Raw genomic sequence first — 18,993 nt, 5'->3', positions numbered from 1 at the left:
GGCAGGGGCTGCGGGGCTGGCTGGAGACAGGGGCAAGCTGCCAGCAGGGTGGCAGGTACTCATGGGGAGAGCAGCTCGGAGCAGTCCAAGCAGCAGGACGCAGCCCAGGCCCAGCAGAGCATCCGGGGATCCACCAGGCAGCAGCGGGAGCCCCAGGGCCAGGGGTCGGGGGAGCAGTAGCAGCAACAGGGCCCTTGCCCAGGGCCAGGCGGCGGCCCACATAGCTCTTGCAGCGCAGTGCCCCCGGCGGCCAGAGGAGGAATTACATCACTTCCTGGCCGGAGCCCATCAAAGCCACAGGGCCCCCTCGCAGGGAAGCGGGTTAACAACCGGTTCTAAAACTGCTTCAAAATTTAACAACTGGTTCATGAGAACCGGTTCCAGCTCACCACTGGAAAGGTTCCCTCCCCCCACCCCCCCACGACTCACCGGCAGCGGGTAGTGGAGTGACACAGCCCCACCCGCTCCGCTTCCCTTGCCCTGGCCCCAGCCGTGTCACTGAGGGGTGGGGGGTGGTGGTGTTAAGGAAAGGTTCCCTTCCCCCCTGGTGGCGGGAAGTGGAGCGACTCGGCCCCAGCCTGCTTCCATTCCGCCAGCTCCCAGACGCGACTCTCCGCTTCCCACCACTGGTGAGTGCGGGAAGGTTGGGGAAAGGATCAACCCCTGTACTCACTGATGGCGGGAAGTGAAGCGATGCAGCCCCAGCCCGCTACACTTTCCTTGCCCCAGCCCCAGCTGTGTCGCTGGGAGGCGGGGTTAGGGAAAGGTCCATGTCCCCCCCCAGACTCACCTCTTGAGTAAGTTGAAAATGAGGATAGTCATCCTTATGCACAGATCTTTCTGCATAGTAACTGAACAGGTCTTCAGGGATCTACAAGGCAGGTACAATACCAGAGATAGGTGATTTGTGAGAGTTTGGAAGATTATTCACTATATTAACTGATAGTTGTGAAAATCTCAATGGTTATGTATAATTAAAGTTGCTTTCTTTCTCTTCACTCCTTCCTCTTCTGTCAGGAGTTCATTGGGGCAAAAGTAGCAGGAAGCAGGATGTTATAATCTAGGGCAGTGGTTTTCAAACTGTGGGTTGCGACCCAGTGTTGGGTTGCAGAACGTAAGGCACTGGGTCGCAGCGGCTCTGGTCAGCACCACCGACCAGGCCGTTAAAACTCCTGTCAGTGGTGCTGCCTGGCTAAGGCAGGCTAGTCCCTACCTGTTCTGACACCACGCTGTGCCCTTAGGTCTGGCTCCTAGATTGGGGGGGGGTATGGGGCTCCGCACGCTGCCCTGTCCCCAAGCTTCGGCTCCGCACTCCCACTAGCCGGAAACCAGCCAATTGGAGATGGGGGGGCGTGCCTGTGGGCAAGAACTTCTGGGGTGCAGCGCGGTCCGCAGTGCCAGGACAGGCAGGAAGCCTGCCTTAGCACCCCCGCTGCGCTGCTGACTGGGAGCCACCAAAGGTAAGCCCGTGCCCCAACCCCGTGCCCCAATCCTGAGCCCTGCCAAACCCAGAGCCCCTTCCTGCACCCCAACCCCCTCATCCCCAGCCCCACTCCAGAGCCTGCATCCCCAGTCCAGAGCCCTGACCCCCTCCCGCACCCTAACCCCCTGACCCAGCCTTCAGCCCCCCCAACCCAGAGCCCCCTCCTGAACCCCAAACACCTCATTCCTGGCCCCACCCCACAGCCCTCACCTCCACACCCCAACCCTCTGCCCCAGTCCTGAGCCCCTCCAACACCTCAAACCCCTCATCCCCAGCTCCGTTGGGTTGCGGGTATCAACAATTTTCTTCAACTGGGTCACCAGAAAAAAAGTTTGAAATCCACTGGTCTAGTGAATGAGGACTTTGTGGCACAGACTAAGAGCCACAAAGAGTCATGAAAGTTGGGTATTGAGTTAATATAAGGCATAAGAGAGACTCTGTGATAGATATTCAATCCCTAGCAGTACTTCATCTTTATTACCTGAAAAGTGAAAGTCCATAGTAGTTACGTCCCAACATCCTCTGTGGTGAAGGTTTATGTAAAGAAATAATTTAGCTTATCTGCAATGTTCTTATCCTCCTTATGCTCCCTTTACTCCTTGATGACCCCAAAGACCTAATAATTGTCTGACTGGCTTTCTGCTTCTGATATGCTTAAAGAACATCTTGTTATTGTTTTATCATCTTTGGCTATTTGCTCTTCAGAGTCCATCTTAACCCTCCTACTTTCCTTCTTACATACTCTCTGTTGTCATTTATTTTTCTTTTAATTGGCTTCTCTGGGGTTGGAATTCCATTTTCTGAAATATGGCATTGAAGAACATTTAAATACATTTTTGATTAATGATTTTCAGAAATGGCAGCTATTTTTCAAGAACAAATGATAGCACTTCAAGGTTCAAATATCTGATTTGTCAATCCAATCAAGTAACCAGATGTCTAACTGCTATCATACAGGCTCATAATTATTTGTGGGTGCAAAAAGAGCAACCACAGAACAGGAAGCCAAGCTGAGAACTATTTCAGAATCAGACCTTAACGTGCAATTACATGCAAAAGACCCCGTCTGAAAACTTGCTCCAATATTATTTGCTATATGTTCAAAGCAATGTGTCTAGTTTAGCCACATAGGGGTTTCAGGGCTTTTTCATTGCTGCACAGACTTCCGGGCTTGGGCCAGAGCCTGAGCCCTGGGACCCTCCCACCTCAAAGATTCCTAGATCCCGGGCTCCAACCCAAGCCCAGAAAACTACACAATGAAACAGCCCTGCAGCCCGAGCCAGCTGGCACAGGCCAACCATGAGTTTTTCTTTGCTATATAGACATGCCCATAGACACGTAGACTTTAAGGCCAGAAGGGACCATCATGATCATCTAGTCTGACCTCCTGCACATTGCAGGCCACAGAACCTCATCCACCCACTCCTGTAATAGGTCCATAACCTCTGGCTGAGTTACTGAAGTCCTCAAGTCTTGATTTAAAGACTTCAAGTTGTAGAGAATCCACCATTTACTCTAATTCAAACCAGCATGTGACCCGTGCCCCACACAGCAGAGGAAGGGTCCCATTAACATAATTTGGAGTAGTGCAGTGAAAAGTTCGGCACAACTTTGACAACTAAGGGTATATTTAATATGATAGGTTAACTATGACTACAGCTACCTCTCCAAGCTTAAAGCCTACAGTAGTTCCAATAGCTTGAAAGTTGGACTATCTTTTCATAGACAATTTAACTAACAGAAAAGATTATGGAGAGTGCATGTAATAGGTTAACATGCCTGAGATATATTAATTTTCTAAGGGCTGTGGAGTTCGGATTCCTCCACAAAAATGAAGCTGTATATTAATGAGCTGTGTGCAGACCTAATAACAGCAAAGCAAGTTTTCCTAAAATAAATAAAATTATTTCGGCTGATAACGTAACAAACCTCTCTGGCCTCTATTCACCAAGAAAGGTCGTGCTAACCTCCAGCTAATCTGTCATGGAATTTTAAAACTTCTTCCCACCAGGTATCATCACACATTATCATTAACTTTAATTAACAATTAATTTTATAATCAAAGGGAAGTAAATAGCATTTATATTTTAATTTTGAGCTTCCAGAATATGCAACGGTTAAGTAAATGACTTCAAGTACAGAACACAGCTCACAAATGGCAAAGATCAGATAGACAGAATGAAAGGCGAATTTGAATTAATTATATCCACAATTATTTTTTTTACTTCAGAAATAAAGAACTGTAGAGTTGCAGCAAAAATAAACCAGTAAAATGAACCTGGCTGAAGAGTAAAAAGTATTGGGGCAACCATGTCATGTCAACATGACAACCTTGAATAAAATGACATTTTTGCAAAAAACAGTGTTGAAAAATGCCATCTTGATACTCTGTAATTAAAGAATTAAGCTTCAAAGCCTTCAAGATTAATCTTAGTTTAACTACCATTTATTCTAATGTAAAAACATTAATTCAAATCCAGAGACCAACATGGCATGTTACACTACTTAGAAAGAGGTCCATATTATGGAAATAAAATAAGGTAATAATTGGAAAGTAAAATCAATCTGACCTTAAACTTTAAAATACTTTTATAGACTTATATTTACTTACAAATATTCAAGTACCCTTTGGTATTATTTTTGTAGTAATAGTGTAATAGAGTGCAGCTATTCAGTCCTCAGACCTGAAAACTCTATCTTGTTTTATGGTGATTTCCAAAAAGTCCATCTCTTCCAGCTTCTACATAAAGTTGCCGGAAAAAGAGGGGGGAGGAAATATTCACCCCCATATCTGCCCATTTCCCCTGCCCAGTAATTTAATCTGCCACCCAACCCCAAAATCAGTTCTGTCCCCGCATCAATTGTGCTCCCTCCAGCCTTCCACCAATTCTGTTCCTCCAACCCATCAATTCAGCCCCCAAATCTATCCTACTCCTTTCAGCCTCCCATCAATTCTGCCCCCACAACAGTTCAGTCCCCACATCTGTTCTGGCCATGCAGCATTACCTGTGCTGTACCTGCAGCTGCTGGTGGCGGTGGGGGTGTCTTTACTCCCCTCTCTCAAGCCTAGGGGGCTGAAGGGGGATTCTTCCCCTGCCCAAGCCTGATGTTGCAGAGAGGGAAGGGCGGGGGAGGACAGCAGTGAAGCCATCCCATTGTTTGTAGGAAGGTGCGATAAATAAAGTGGGGGGGAGCTCCCTTTTATGGACACCCAGACAGCCAGTTAGCTATAAAGTCCCTCTTGGTGGCTCCTTGCTTTACCTGTAAAGTATTAAAAGTCCCCAGGTAAAGAAAAGGGAATGGGCACCTGACCAAAAGAGCCAATAGGAAAGCTAGAACTTTTTAAAATGGGAAAAAAGCTTTCCCTTTGTCTCTCCATTGTTCTCTCTGGACTGGAGGGATAGAGCAGCAATGCTGTAAGCAGCTTTAAGCCAGGTATGAGCATAAATCATCAGATCATACCTAGAACTACTTATCTGAAACTCCAAATGTGTAAGTAGATCAGAATGTTTAGCTAGACGCGATCAGGTTTATTTCTGTTTATTTTTTAAGGCTTGTGGATCTCCTCTGTGCTAATTCCAGATGCTTTTGTTTGCTTGTAACCTTTAAGCTGAACCCCCCAAGAAAGCTATTTTGGGTGCTTAATTTTTGGAATTGCTCTTTTAAAATCTAGCAAAAACCTAAGTTCCAGATGTATTTTCTTCCTCTTTGTTTTTAATAAAATTTATCTTTTTTAAGAACAGGACTGGATTTTTGGTGTCCTAAGAGGTTTGTGCATATGCTGTCTGATTAGCTGATGGCAACAACTAATTTCCTTTGTTTTCTTTCTCAGCTCTTCCCTGGGGGAGGGGAGAGAGGGTGAAAGGACTTGAGGGTACCCCACAGGGAGGAATTCCCAAGTGCTCTTTCCTGGGTCCCAGGGTTTGGGGTTTTTTGCATTTGGGTGGTGGCAGCGCTTACCAAGCCAAGGTCAGAGAAAAGCTGTAACCTTGGGAGCTTAATACAAGCCTGGAGTGGCAAGTATTAATTTTGAGAATCCTTGCAGGCCCCCACCTTCTGTACTCAAAGTGCCAGAGTGTGGATTCAGCCTTGATAGAAGTGGTGGAAAAGGAGGGAGTGGAACCCCTTGAGCTTCTGGGCTCATCTTCCTCATCCACCCTTCTGCGAGAACGAGGGAAGGGGGAAAGAGATCTCCCTGCCTCCTGAAGCAGCACTGATTGCCTACCTCCTGGGGAAGAGCAGCCAAAGGGGGAGAGCAGCCAGTCAGAGGGGGTGGTGTTTCACCCCAGATGGAACTGAAAATGTATACCCTTCAGCTACCTGGCTCACTTCTTAGACATTTTATTTCCCAGGTCTGCAACCCATTCCAACCTCATGCACTTTAAGCACTGCCTATACTACTCCTACTTGTACCTAAGAGTATGTTTAGTCAAACCCATAGATGATACAAACCTGCTTAATGTTATATGATTTTCATAGAATTACATATTGTAACTGATTGCAGTACAGGATCTTGCTATGAGTGCTGTGATACACTAGTCTCTAGGTGTCTGGCAGCATGCAGGGTGTACCACAGGCTTGGAGCTAAGAACTGTAGGTGCGCCAAGCACTAGACTCTAGCCCTCAGTGAGTTCCGAAAAACACTCACAGATTACATCTTCACTGCACAGCTGACCTGGGTTCTTTCCCAGGTTTTAACCCAAACCCCACTACCATCCAAAACTAAAAACTGGTTTATGACCAATGCAATTATTGTTATGGAGGATATTTTGTGCTGTGTGGCAGCCTTTGCTTCAGCTGAGTGTAGAAGCCATGTCATTTTCCTGTCACCTCTTCCTCCCCTAGACGTGTGTGATCCAAGATGGATTCCAAATGGGGGGGAGGGGGGAATTTAAATGCGCAACTACTGATTTATTGTACCACATACTCTTGTATGAGTTCGGACCTGGGATTACAAATTTAACAAAGCCTGCAGACGCTGAGCTGTGTGTGGCACGAGTATATATGCATATCTATCTATATATACACTGCACTTTCTTTTTCTCACACTGTCAGTACATTAAAGCATTGTCAGAGACAGGCTTGGTAATAAGTCCCACTGCGTGACCTGTGGCTGTATCAAGTGCAGAGTATTTTAAAATGTTGCTGGGTACTGCTGGTCCGCTGTCCAGAGCAGGGGGAAGTTGAAAAGGCACATTTGTTGTAAATTACTGCATCCTCATCTAGCTTTCTGCTTATGTTTGTCTGAATTTTTGTCCACTCCAGGCCGATTATGCTTGAGAACTTTTCATACAGGAAAAACTCAAGATAGTCCATGAGATTCCTGGGCATAGCAAACTTCCCACCCAAAACCCTCCATAGCTTACAAGCAAATAAATGACTGGAAATGGATAAATCAGTCACTAGATGACTAAATATCTCCTTGGTGACAGCCTACCAGAGGCCTAGAAAAGTTGTTCCTTCTTCCAATCTAAAATCTCCAAAAATTAACATCTTCCAATACCACCACTGACTGAAATAACATTAAACCATCACTGGGACAAGGTCTTTGGTGTGTGGTCTCCAACCACCACCCAAGCCAAAAACAATTTTTTAATTATTTTAAAATAAAATATGAAATATTTACCATTGTCTTACTGGGCTTGTGACCTCAGATGCAACTGCTTCTGAGAAGGCAAATGTAAAGAAATAAAATAAAGGTATATCAAGGAAATGAAAGTTGCAACTTGTGGCTTTGTAGTGACAGAACATGAAAGGGGAGGAACTTTTCTTTTTTCCTCTGGACAAAAAAATTATAATATGCTCTTCCATTGCCTCCGCCTCCGCCTCCTACCTCTGCTGGACCAATTCAACCATGCAGGCCTCTTGGGGAGAGAACCCTGAACCAGAGGGGGAAAGAAAAAGCATCAGGGAACAACTGCAGGGCATGCAGAAGAACTTGGGCTGCAGATTGGCCGAGCACCTAGAAGTGCAGAGGCAAATAATGAAGTAGGACAGGGAAAGGAAGGAGAGAATGGTGGCTGAATACTTTGAGCATTACAGGCCAATGAGGAAGCAGGAATGATAGCAAGAGAGGGAACTGTTTGAGCAGCTGCCTAGCCGATCGATCATGATACCAGCACCTGCATCTGCCCCTTCACAGGCTGCCCCAGGATAGCTACTTCCAATGGATCCCTCTCCATGCTACCACATCCTGCAGTCACTGGACAGTTCTGGAGTGGGGTGAGGAATAATGAATACATTTCTGGAATAGAAGTATGCATGGGCAGATGTACACTTTCTTTCTATCTCTGTGCTACCACAGGAGAACAGGTACATTGGCGATATGCCATCACCAGTGACATTGCACTGATTAATATTACTGTTGGTTTTGTTTGCACTTTACACTTTTATTAACATTTGCATTCCCTGTGAAGTAGCAACTGGGCTGCTTGTTTGTGTTTTTAACTTTCTGTAATTTTCTTTGAACAACCTATTTGTTGTAAGTGCTTGGGAAACAAGAGAAAGACAAGTATCAGAGGGGTAGCCATGTTAGTCTGGATCTGTGAAAAGCAACAGAGAGTCCTGTGGCACCTTTAAGACTAACAGATGTATTGGAGCATAAGCTTTCGTGGGGGAATACCCACTTCGTCAGACGCATGTAATGGAAATTTCCAGAGGCAAAATTGCCTCTGGAAATTTCCATTACATGCGTCTGACAAAGTAGGTATTCTCCCAAGAAAGCTTATGCTCCAATACAAGAGAAAGACAGGAAGTTTAAATCAAAGTTTTAATAAAGTATCATAATGACTCATAATAAATTAGTATGTTTAGTACACACAGATCACATTACTCCACACCACCTCTTTCTCCATGCAAAGCAAGCATATGGGCACACAGGGCACCCTCACTTCCCTTGCTCTTCTGGACCCAGTGAACAGAGCTACACTTTCTGGTTGACTGTTCCAGGCCTATAAACCAGCACTGTCTTTAACCCACTCCTGCCGAAAACTCTCCCTCTTACCTCTGCACACTTGTGCTGCCAGTTGATGACATAAAGGGCAGAGTCGCCTAAGCCCCCTTCAGTTCCTTTTCACCAAAGTCCAGTAACAGACTCCAGCACAGAAGGGAAAGGAGGGTGGGTCATGGAATGGGCATGCAGAACACATCTCAAAGAACAATTACAGAATAGGCAGTGACCATTTTTTCACTGATTGTACACATCTATTCCATTTTAGGTGATTGTGGTAAGGTGGACATGCTCCTACCTAGTTTCTAGCCCCAAATCAGCTGAGACCTTCTGGTGAAACACCACATGTGGTTTATTTACAATGGTCTTTCCTCCCATCTTGATAGACTACGCAGCATCAGGTACCATGTTAATCTTTTAACTCTCTCCATCCCATCCCAATTTATCAACTGGGTGCCATTCCCATAATCAGATGTGCTCCAGAGCAACTAATTCAGTGGTTCTCAAACTTTTGTCCTGGTGACCCCTTTCACACAGCAAGTGTCTGAGTGTGACCCCCCTTATAAATTAAAAACACTTTTAAATATATTTGCTGGGGGCAAAGCGGGGTTTGGGGTGGAGGTTGACAGCTTGTGACCCCCCTCATAATAACCTCGTAACCCCCAGTTTGAGCAGCCCTGAACTAATTGGAGTTGCTGTGATTAGCGTGCTGGCTCAGCTGCTGCTGTCCACCACTCTCTGACGCACCTCGCCTCCTTATCTGACAGTCAGACTTATTTCTCCAAGCTCTCCCTTGCTTACCAGAGGTGCCTCTCTTGGTCCCTAGGGTGATCATCCAGGTCAGCGGTGTTCAAACTTTTCCAGTCGTGCCCCCCTCGCCCCTACCAGTAACAGAATCTGTCTGCGCCTCCCCCTCATCTGTTACAGCACAGTGACGGAGCTTGGGCTGAAGATGGAGCTGGTGGAGTAGCTAAGGTTAGAGGTGGAGCTGGTCTGGGGGAAGAGTGGGATGAGGGCAGAGCTGGTCTAGGGGCCAACTGGTGCTTGTCTGGGGGCAGAGAGGGAATAAGGGCGGAGCTGAGCCTGAAAGAAGAGCTGTTCTGGGGGCAGAGTGTGGCTAGAAGCATGCAGCAACCTACCCAACCCCTGTGGGGGCTGGCCCCAACTCCACCACATGCCCCCCCCATGTTCCTCCACACCTCCCTAGGGGCGTGCACCCCAGTTTGAGAACTACCAATCTGGGTCATCTTTGTTGGTGTCCACTCATTTTCCGCCCACATAAATCACACTTTTGGTGGTGGGAGGATGCCCTTCAGCTCTGTTTTGGCCCACAAGTCGCCACACCATGGAGACCCTAAGGGGTTGCTCTCCCTATTCTCTCCTTTTGTATCTGGCAGTGGACAGAGGGCATTTCCCTCATCCCCCTGATTGCTCAGGGCCTTGGTTTCTCCCAACTGTACAAAGCGCACCTGGGCTTCTGCTCTTTCACACTGCATTAGGGGTGGCTCCATGGGTCCCTTGATCCCCACTAAAGTTGCTCAGGTTGTCTTTCTCCTCTGTTTTTACTTCCTTAATTCCTATCCTCTCCTCCTCAATTTCTTGGAGGACTCTCTTTTCCTCCCCTTTCACCTTAATTAGGCTCTGTTGTCTACAGTGTTCTAAATCTACCAATAATTATTTGGTTTTTTTTCCCTTCCCTTTGGGCTTCATTTCCCCTCTCTTGGGTTTTCTGTTTCCCTGACTGGGGTCCCAACAGCATCTTGTTTTCCTAATAGGAAATACAATACAGTGGGTCAATCTGTCCCTTATCCCATTTGCTTCCAATTAAACCTCCCCCAGACTTCCAGGGGCATATCTGCCATAGGACGGTGCTTTTTATCCCCACAGACACATACTATTCTCACACTTGGTCCTGGAACCAGCCAGTAAAGTTTCACCAACTTGTCACTGGATCAGGGAGCAAGCAGAGGCCATGTCTACCAGGACCCTTTCATGTGTCCAGTAATGGTGGACAACTTCTTCCCTTTTTTCTTTCCTTCTGTCCAGGCTCAGCTGCAAAACTACATTCCATGTACAAGCAATCCTTTTTCATGTGTCACTGACACCCATGCTGGAAACATGTCATGGGCGAACCCTGGCCGCAGCATGTCTGGGCTCTTTGTTCGTCTTCTCCATGCCCTTTACAGTGGCAGATTCCCAAAACTTCCTACCAAGTTCCAGTCCTCTATAGGGTTGGCCCACTTTGCTGGGAAGCTCCACATCCACAAAGTCCTTCATCAATTTTACTTCCACATCCAAAATGCCCAGTTAATGCTGTCTACCCCCAGTTTCATATTCTCAGGGAGGTCCTAAAAGAACTGTTCCAAACACCAAAGTATCCATTACTTCCCCTACCATTTGGGTATCTGGCCTCACCCAATGAATCGCCCAATCTATCAATTTTTGGGTGAATGCCTGGGGCAATCACACCCCACCTAGTCCACCTCGCACCTTGGAATTTTTGGCAGTGTTTCTCAGTGGAGAGGCCGATTTGATCTAGGATGGCCATCCTGACACTCTCTTAGTCTCTTGCCTGCTCATCCTCCAGCTTCCTCAGTTAAATAGGGGACTAGCAGCAGGACCTAGGTTTCCCTGTCTCAGTCTGCACCCACGGGCCCCTCTCAGAGGTGCCCAGGAATTCATCAGGGTCATTGTCAGGGCCCATTCTTACAGACCGAGGCCTGTACCTGGTTGCCATTCCCCGCCACAGGACTCACCATCTTCTGTAAAAGCTACTGCTGGCTTGTTCTCTTATAAAGTCCTGCAGGCTCTTCTGTTGCTCAGCCTGCCGGGCGAGCAAGGCTTGCCTCTCCAGATGTTGGGACTGCTGGAAACTTTGCAGAGTTTTCTGTATCTACTACAGAAACCCTCATGCTGGCTAAGATCCTGGACAAATTCTCACATGTGGCAGGATGGACTCACCCCTGCCTACCTTCTAGCCCACAAATGGGTTGGAGACCTTCTTCTGGTGAAACACCAGGTGTAATTTATTTACTCTGTTCTTTCCTGCCACCTTTACGGACTATGCAGCATCATGTACCATGGAGCACTTAGCTCCTGAGGCAAAGAGGGGAAGATTTCTCGTGGCTCTGGCTCCATAAGCTTGCCTCGCTCTTGCTCCCTCTCTGCCTCCTTTGCGCACTTCCTTCCTGTGCCTTATGTACCCTCTGGGCCAATGAATTAATTAGCATTTTAACTCTCTCCAGCCATCCCAATTTATCAATTGGGCACAGTTTCCACAGTCAGATATGCTTCAGGGCAACTAATTGGAGTTGCAGAGATCAGCATGCTGGCTCAGCGGCTGTTGCACAGCACTCTGACACAGTGACTCACAAGCCGTTCAGAATGGAGGAGGATCTCAGAATCTACCTGAACAAGAACTGCAGCACAAATACAGGTAACCAAGTTGCATCACTACAAATGTCACTGATGGACATCTGACTGAGCATTGTAGATGGTGCTTCTTCTCTTGTAGGATATGCTCAAGGTCTTTCGTTTTCAGTTTTTATTTTGTTTACAATTTCCCAAGAACATATTGGTGTTTATTATAAAATGTTTAAAAAGGGTGAAAACTGGTGCAAAAAATTAATTTCACAGTTTTCTTGTTAAATATTGGGATTAATATTAGGGGACAGGAGGACAGAAAAAATCAACAAATAGAGAAAAGCAAGAATATTGAAAGTAAGAACAGTTTAATGCTTTGGTTATTTCAAGCTCTGCACATTAACAGTATGTACACATATGCACGTGTATACATGTGTGTATCTTCCACTACACTGTCTTGCTTCAGACAACCTTTCATTTAGACTAATTTATTATTAATATAAACACAGCTACCTAATGTAATGTATTGAATTTTCTAACAATCAGCATTTTCCTGTAATTGTGTGGTCCAAAATTCAGGTGGGAAAAAATTGAATAGCTTTTGTAAAAACCAGGAATATTTTGGTAAAAATTGGTTAACACCACAAGTGAAGGACCTTAAATGTGCAAAAACTCTCTCAGATGCAGGAACCTTAGCAATGTCATAGCACAGAAATATGGAGGATGAGAGCCAGTAAGTTCCTATCTGTGAAGAGACTTCTTCATTCTGTCAGCAAAGGAAACAAACATCTGAGGAAACACTCTAAACTGTTCAGTATTGTCCAAGTGAAAGGCTAATGCTTTCCAGATGTCCAAAGTATGGAGCTCTTTTAATCTTTCTGACAGTGAGGCTTTGGGAAAAAAAGCTAATAATCAGACTGATTAAAGTGGAAGTCCAACACCACATTAGTTAAAAATTTAGGGCGAGGTTGTAAATAAACCATGTCCTAATAGAAGGCTGTCTATGGGTGGTCAGCAACTAATGCTCATAGCTGCTACCCTCCTGGCTGAGGTAATAGCTACAGGAATGCTACTTTCATGTAGAGATGTAAAAATAAACAAGCATCCATAGGCTCAAAAGATGGACCCATTATCACCAACAAAACTAAATTTAGATCCCATGAAGGCATAGGGTCTATCACAGGTGGAAAGAGACTGTCCAATCTGTCATCGAATCGGAAACGTGCCACTTGCCTGGAGCTAGAATTCAGGATGTGATGGAGTGTCTGCCGAGACTGATCAAGGCCTCGGACCGCTACCCCTTCCTACTTCTCCACTTGGGCACCAATGATATTGCCAAGAATGACCTTGAGTGGGTCACTGCAGACTACGTGGCTCTGGGAAGAGGGATAAAGGAGTTTGAGGTGCAAGTCGTGTTCTTGTCCATTCTCCCTGTTGAAGGAAAAGGCCCAGGTAGGGACCATTGAATTGTGGAGGTAAATGCATGGTTGCATAGGTGGTGTCGGAGAGAGGGCTTTGGATTCTTTGACCATGGGATGTTGTTCCAGAAAGAAGGATTGCTAGGAAGAGATGGGATCCACCGAATGAAGAAAGAGAAGAGCATCTTCACAGGCAGGCTTGCTAACCTAGTGAGGCGGGCTTTAAACTAGGCGGGCTTGCCAAGGGACAGTGACCTGAGTCCTGAGGTAAGTGGGGAAGTGGGATACCGAGAGGAAACACTCCTGATTCATACTGAGAAAGTAGGGCAATCAGCTAGTTATCTGAGGTGCCTGTACATGAATGCAAGAAGCCTGGGATACAAACAGGAAGAATTGGAAGTCCTGGTATAGTCAAGGAACTATGATGTGACTGGAATAACAGAGACTTGGTGGGGTAACTCACATGACTGAAGCACTGTCATGGATGGGTATAAACTGTTCAGGAAGGACATGCGGGTGAGAAAAGGTGGAAGAGTTGCACTGTATGTAAGAGAGCAGTATGACTGCTCAGAGCTCCATTATGAAACTGGAGAAAAGTGTGTTGAGAGTCTTTGGGTTAAGTTTAGAGGCAATAGCAACAAGGGTGATGTGGTGGGCATCTGCTATACACCACCAGACCAGGAGGATGAGATAGATGAAGCTTTCTTCAGACAACTAACAGAAGTTTCCAGATCACAGGCCCTGGTTCTCATGGGGGACTTCAATCACCCTGACATCTGCTGGGAGAGCAATACAACAGTGCACAGACAATCCAGGAAGTTTTTGAAGAGTGTTGGGGACAACTTCCTGTGCAAGTGGTGGAGGACCCAACTAGGGGTCGTGCTCCTCTTGACCTGCTGCTCACAAACAGGGAAGAATTGGTAGGGGAAGCAGAAGTGGGTGGCAACCTGGGCAGCAGTGACTATGAGATGGTCGAGTTCAGGATCCTGACAAAAGGAAGAAAGGAGAGCAGCAGAATACGGACCCTGGAGTTTAGAAAAAACAGACTTTGACTCCCTCAGGGAACTGATGGGCAGATCCCCTGGGAGGCTAATATGAGGGGGAAAGGAGTCCAGGAGAGCTGGCTGTATTTTAAAGAAGCCTTATTGAGGGTGCAGGAACAAACCATCCCGATATACAGGAAGAATAGCAAATATGGCAGGCGACCAGCTTGGCTTAACAGAGAAATCTTTGGTGAGCTTAAACACAAAAAGGAAGCTTACAAGAAGAAAAAACTTGGACAGATGACTAGGGAAGAGTATAAAAATATTGCTCAAGCATGCAGGGGTGTAATCAGGAAGGCCAAAGCACAACTGGAGTTATAGTTAGCAAGGACTGTGAAGGATAACAAGAAGGGTTTCTACAGGTATGTTAGCAACAAGAAGGTGGTCAGGGAAAGTGTGGGATGGACCCTTACTGAATGGGGGAGGCAACCTAATGACAGATGAGATGGAAAAAGCTTAAGTACTCAGTGCTTTTTTTGCCTCAATCTTCACAGACAATGTCAGCTCCCAGATTGCTACACTGGGCAGCACAATATGGGGAGAAGGTCAGAGGTGAAAGAACAGGTTAAGGACTATTTAGAAAAGCTAGACATGCACAAGTCCATGGGGCCGGATCTAATGCATCCAAGGGTGCTGAGTTGGCTGATGTGATTGCAGAGCCATTGGCCATTATCTTTGAAAACTTGTGGCGATCGGGAGAAGACCCAGATGCTCGGAAAAAGGCAAATATAGTGCCCATCTTTAAAAAAGAGAAGAAGGAGAATCTGGGGAACTACAGACCCGTCAGCCTCACCGCAGTCCCTGGAAAAATCATGGAGCAGGTCCTCAAGGAATCCATTTTGAAGCACTTGGAGGAGAGGAAGGTGATCAGGAACAGTCAACATGGATTTACCAAGGGAAAGTCATGCCTGACCAACCTAATTGCCTTCTATAATGAGGTAACTGGTTCTGTGGATAAGTGGTGGACGTGATATATCTTGACTTTAGCAAAGTTTTTGATATGGTCTCCCACAGTATTCTTCCCAGCAAGTTAAAAAAGTATGGATTGGATTAATGGACTATAAGGTGGACAGAAAGCTTGCTAGATCATCGGGCTCAACGGGTAGTGATCAACGGCTTGTTGTCTAGTTGACAGCCAGAATCAAGCAGAGTGTCCCAGGGGTTGGTTTTGTTCAACATCTTCATTAATAATCTGGATGATGGGATGGATTGCACCCTCAGCAAGTTCGTGGATGACACTAATTTTGGGGGAGAGGTAGATATGCTGGAGGGTAGGGATAGGGTCCAGAGTGACCTAGACAAATTCGAGGATTGGGCCAAAAGAAATCTGATGAGGTTCAACAAGGACATGTGCAGAGTCCTGCACTTAGGACGGAAGAATCCATGCACCGCTACAGGCTGGGGACAACTGGCTAAGCGGCAGTTCTGCAGAAAAGGACAGGGGATTACAGTGGACGAGAAGCTGGATATGAGTCAACAGTGTGCTCTTGTTGCCAAGAAGGCTCACGGCATATTGAGCTGCATTAGTAGGAGCATTGCCAGCAGATCGAGGGAAGTGATTATTCCCCTCTATTCGGCACTGGTGAGGCCACATCTGGAGTATTTCATCCAGCTTTGGGCCCCCCACAATGGAAAGGATGTGGACAAATTGGAGAGAGTCCAGTGGAGGGCAATGAAAATTATTAGGGGCCTGGGGCACATGACTTATGAGGAGAGGCTGAGGGAACTAGGCTTATTTAGTCTGCAGAAGAGAAGAGTGGGGGGGGATTTGATAGCAGCCTTAAACTACCAACCCTAATCTTCAGGGCTGGCGCAACCCATTAGGCGACCTAGGTGGCCTAGGGCACTGAGATTTGGGGGTCGGCGACCGTGGCGGTATTTCTGCGGCGGGACCTTCCGCCGCCTCTGTGGGGGGGCGGCATTTTGGGGTAGGACTTCCGCCGCCCTAGGGCGGCGGAAAAGCTGGCAGCGCTCCTGCTAATCTTCTATGATTCTATAATCTCAATGTCTCTCAGCAAAGTCTCAGATTAACCTGCAATGGAAACAGTTACTCTACAAAAAGTGCCACTTCAAGAGAATCATAGGCCCGGCTCTACGAATTTGCCAGACGAATGTTGAACGTACACCCCAATGAATTTAAAAACAACTATTTAGCTCTTAATATGCGAGAGAATATGATTGATGTCATTGCCCTTCAAAAACCCATACATAAAATGACACTCAAGAATCACGCTACCGTATTGCTGGTTATAGTCTCATTGCCTCCCTCCATCACCGGAAACATGGCCTTGTTACATACATCAATCAAGGCATCAAGGACTATAACAAGATAGATGCCAAGAGCAATTCCGGAACTTTCACCATCTTCAAAAGAATCAGCAAGGTAAAGGTGGCTCATGTAAATAAATCACCGAATACAGACTGGCTCTCTTCCCCATTACCTACAGCAGTGGTCCCCAAACTTTTTACCTTACACCTATCCCCCCCCCCCCGCCCCACCCCTGAGACACAGTTAGGATCTGTGGCTGGGAGCGGGGCCACAGTCAGGGCTGGGGCCATGGCTGGGAGCAGGGCCATGGTCAAGGCCGGGGGCTTGAGCCAGGGCTGCAGCTGGGGATGGGGCCCCAGCCGGGAGCAGAGCCATGGTCGGGCCAGGGCCCGAGGCTGGTGGGAGGGACTGGGGCCGCAGCCAGGGCCAGAGCAGAGCTGGGGGCATAATGGGGATCAGTGGGGCTCCCTCCCCAGGGGGCTGGCCTGAGCCCACTGTGCCCCCCAAACATTCATCCATACCCCCTAGGAGGACATGCCCACAGTTTGGGGACCACTGACCTACAGCTATATATTATTTCAATAGCTACCACATGATGTGGTGTTATAATAGTAATGATAATGCCGGCAGAGCACTTGTGGAATGGTCATCAAACAAAGTTACATAGCTTCTTTTTCATGCAGAAGACAGAAGTACTTTTCATTCTGCCTACTGCAACTGAGACTACAAGCCAGATATCAGTTTCCTCACCAAAGACCAGTTTGGAATTCCTTACAACACCCTCCAGAGCTATTCTTGGCAACTTTCCACATAGCCAGCATCGACTGGTGATAATCCACTTTGGGACTGAAATCTCAGTATCATGTCGTAGCCCAAAGTGCAATGGAATTTTCGAAAGAAAAACTGGCCAAGATTCACTGTGACAATTGAGATTCTGCTGAAGCCTGAAATGAGATTCCGCTGAAGCCTGAAAATTGCAGTCATTTCACCCAGCTTATCCAAATAGCCACAAGAAAAAAAACCCTCTCTTATGGCTATTGAAAAGGATAAACCCCTTGATGGAAACCAGAAACAGAAAGGCTACCATAGGAGTACCAAAAGTTTGGTGACCCAAATCTTAGACTCATTGAACTTAGTGCACCATCAAAGATAGATCAAGATGGTTGAAGTGCTGGAGTTCACTCACTCCAGCCGCAAACCTTGACTACTATTTCATCAGCTTCTGGCTGCAAACCCAGTGAAATATCGAAAGGCTGAAGTCTCAGCTGATGTGATCACAAGAATACTCCTTATGAACACAAAAGCACCAAAGGACAAGTATACTAAGTGTAAAGTGTGAAGAGAGCTCCAACAAAGAGTCAAGCTCACTACCCGCCTCCCTGCCCATATCGTTGGCCTTCACAGTGAGGAGGTAAATAAGCCCTCTCTCTCATGAAAGCTGAAGGACCTGATGGTATCTTTCCAGAATTTCTTAAAAACCTTGGAGCCCAAGGATAGAAATGGCTGACAACACTGTTATCCATTCCTCAGGGCTTGTCCTGAGGATCTGGCATGAGGCTATAGTTATTGCCAGTAATCCCTCATCATACGGTTTTATATCACTCCTCTACATATCATGGAAGCTCATGGAAGGAATATTACTGGCAAGGATCATGTTGCTTGGAGAAGCAATGTTACTGAATGAACAAGCAGGTTTCTGACCAGACTGCAACTACACTGATCAAGTATTAGTCTCGATAACAGAGAGTGAAGTGGGATTCCAGCAAAAACTCAAGACTGGGGCAGCTATCTTACACTTATCTGCTGCCTACAACACCATGTGGAGCAATGGCCTCCTGACAGCCAATAAAATTATGCCATGCAATGCAATAATAAAATTCTTTTGAGAAGTTCTGAGCAATTGTAGGTTTCATGTTTTCCTTGATGACGAGGTCAGCAGGCCATGCATGCACTCTCAATGATAGCCTACTACAGAGATCTGTTAGCATGGATCCTGTTTAATATATCTACACCAGCAACCTTCCCCAAACATCATCACAGAAATTTGTTTATGATGATGACAATTGCTTTGGCCACACAGGCATGGGATTTACCTACCATAAAACAAATCCTAACTAAGAACCTTAAAATCATGGAAGAATATTTCTTATACTGGCAGCTAAAAGCAATCCTAAGACTGCTGTGTCAGCATTTTATCAGAACATTGAAAGGCTAGGGCAGAACTGCACATAGATTTCTATGGCCAGCAGATAAGACACGATCCCACCCTAAAATATCTTGGGTGTGACATTAGACCTAAGCTCCACATACCACCAGCATTGGGAAAATATTCATAGCAAAATAAAGATGCATGTAACTCTCATCCAGAAACTGGCAGGAATGATTTAGGGAGCCAATGCAAAAACCTCACTGACCCTTGTCTTCTCTACTGCAGAATATAGCTCAACCATCTGGACACACAGCTCTCA

General features: G+C 46.3%; 1 protein-coding gene across 1 annotated transcript in view; it reads right to left on the bottom strand.

Moving 5' to 3' along the window:
* SACS (sacsin molecular chaperone) overlaps positions 1–18,993 on the bottom strand; it is a 244,919-nt gene that overhangs the window by 210,222 nt on the left and 15,704 nt on the right. The window contains exon 3 of the mRNA XM_054015428.1: positions 791–871. The gene's annotated coding sequence lies outside the window, so the exon portion shown is untranslated. The remainder of the gene's footprint in view (positions 1–790; positions 872–18,993) is intronic.

Source organism: Malaclemys terrapin, chromosome 1 (genome assembly GCF_027887155.1).
Source record: "Malaclemys terrapin pileata isolate rMalTer1 chromosome 1, rMalTer1.hap1, whole genome shotgun sequence".
NCBI classification, from domain to species: Eukaryota; Metazoa; Chordata; order Testudines; family Emydidae; genus Malaclemys; species Malaclemys terrapin.
The sequence above is the reverse complement of the archived record's forward strand: the minus strand, read 5'-3'. Positions and strand labels throughout refer to the sequence as shown.